A 2,071-nucleotide genomic window follows, 5' to 3' on the forward strand; every position below is an offset into this window, starting at 1 on the left:
ATATTATTTATTTTTATTTATACGAGTACACTGTAGCTATCTTCAGACACACACCAGAAGAGGGCATCAGATGATATTACAAAGGGTTGTGAACCACCATGTGGTTGCTGGGAATTGAACTCAGGACCTCTGGAAGAGCAGACAGTGCTCTTAACCACTCAGCCATCTCTCCAGCCCCAGTTTGCTGATCTTTTATTTTATGTTTTGTTTATTTATTGTGTGTGTGTTTGAGACACGGTTTCTCTGTGTGGCTCTGGCTGTCCTGGAGCTCACTTTGTAGACCAGGCTAGCCTCGTACTCAACAGAAAACTGCCTGTCTCTGCTTCTTCTGGGGTCTGAGGTGTGCGTTACTACTGCTTGGCTAAACTTTGCTCTTTTATCTCTGGTTAGTTTTATTTTCTCATTTTCTTTTTCTTTCCTTATTTTTGAGACAGAATTTCATGTAATCTAGGCTGGCTTTGAACTGTAGCTGCGGGAAACCTTGAACTTTTTTTTTTTTTTTTTTGAGGCAGGGCTTTTCTATGTAGTCCTGGCTATCCTTGAACTCACAGAAAACCACCAGACTGTCTGCTTCTGAGGTTGGGGTCATAGGCATGTGCCGCTGCCTAGAGAACAGGTTGACTTAGATTTATTTTGTCTTATGTATGTGACTGTTTTATCTGTCTGTGCACTGCATGCATGTCTGACGCTTTTGGAGACAGAGGAGGTCTCTGGATCCCTGGAGTTGGAGTTACAGATGGTGTGAGCTGCTGTGTGTGTTGGGAGCCCCATCCTCTGCAGGGGCATTGAATGCTGAATCATCTCTCCATCCCTAGCCTTGAACCTTTGATCCTCCTGCCTCTGCTTCTTGGGTACTGGAGTTACAGACATGTGTCTCCATGTCGGTTCTAGGTATTGAACTCAGGCCTTGATGAATGCCAGGCAGGCACTCTACTCCCAAGTTTCCCATTTCCCAGATGAGGAAGTGTAGGCCTGGAGAAACTGCCTCGCCCCAGGTTCTGTGACTCAGTGGTAGTGTGAAAGCCTTAGTCTCCAGAGGCTCCGGTCAGGCCATGTGGTCTATGGCTCTGTCTGATTGAGTTACCAGATGCTGTGAATAGGACTCAGACACTTCTGCAGTGATATAGCAATTGCTAATTTGTTCTTGTGATTTTGTTTGTCATGTATGTTTTGGAGACAGGGTAGTGATGTATGGCCCAGATCAAATCGGGCCTTAAGTCAGAGTGCCTCCGTCACTCGAGGGGGGTTACAGGTGTGTGCCAGGCAGCACAGCTGGCAATCTGTGATATTTAAAAGCTGTTCTCTCTCTTTCAGAAATTATAAAGAGCTCTGATGGGCTATTTGGGTGTTACCCAGTGCAGTGAACTGCAGGTGAGTAGAGATGGCTTAGGAGAGCATTCCCGAGAGACGAGGCTCAGCGCTGCCTGAGGAAGGGATGCGGGAGAGGCGCTTAGCTCATCTTTTCCTTTTGTTCATTTTTAATGTACAAAGGGATGGGTTTCATGGTGACATTGTTTTCCTTTTTCTTTTCCTTTTCTTTTTTTTTTTTTTTATGGTTTTAGAGTTTTATTGTAGAAAGGCAGGGAAGAGAAGGAGAGAAGGTAGAAAGAGAGAGGCCGGCAATGGCCACGTGGAGAGAAGGGGGGGAAGTGAGAGAGAGAAGGAGGGCTAGAGATGAGAGTATAAGGTGAAAGCTTAAAAAGCTCATGGTGACATTTTTTTTGACATTTTTTTATACCTATGTGTCATTGTACCTTGGCCATGTTTGGAGACTTGATAAGAGTGTCTGGCTAGAAAGATGGCATGGGGCAAGGTGGAGCGATGCACAACTGGGTCAGACAGATGACCTGGGGTTGGAGGGCCTAATGGACCTGGCTGCTTCAGAATAGATTGGACAGAGCCAGCTCTTGCCGCTCTGTCAGTGTTGTGTGGCGACGGCAAGGAATGGGGTTCTTGGACTTGTATTCTGAATGAGTTATGGCCCAGAGGCTCAGTTTTGTCTCGTGATCAGAACCGGAGAGATGTACCAGCTTCTATGTCAGCGTTCTTTTTTTTTTTTTTTTTGGTTTTT

General features: G+C 45.6%; 1 protein-coding gene across 4 annotated transcripts in view; it reads left to right on the top strand.

Moving 5' to 3' along the window:
- The window catches only part of Helz (helicase with zinc finger), a 139,875-nt gene that overhangs the window by 6,786 nt on the left and 131,018 nt on the right, over positions 1-2,071 (top strand). For 3 of the 4 annotated variants that reach the window (XM_021176881.2, XM_021176882.2, XM_029483195.1), the window contains exon 3: positions 1,315-1,371. The exons of the other annotated variant lie outside the window; for it this stretch is intronic. The gene's annotated coding sequence lies outside the window, so the exon portion shown is untranslated. The remainder of the gene's footprint in view (positions 1-1,314; positions 1,372-2,071) is intronic. 4 annotated transcript variants of the gene reach the window in all.

Source organism: Mus caroli, chromosome 11 (assembly GCF_900094665.2).
Source record: "Mus caroli chromosome 11, CAROLI_EIJ_v1.1, whole genome shotgun sequence".
NCBI lineage: Eukaryota > Metazoa > Chordata > Mammalia > Rodentia > Muridae > Mus > Mus caroli.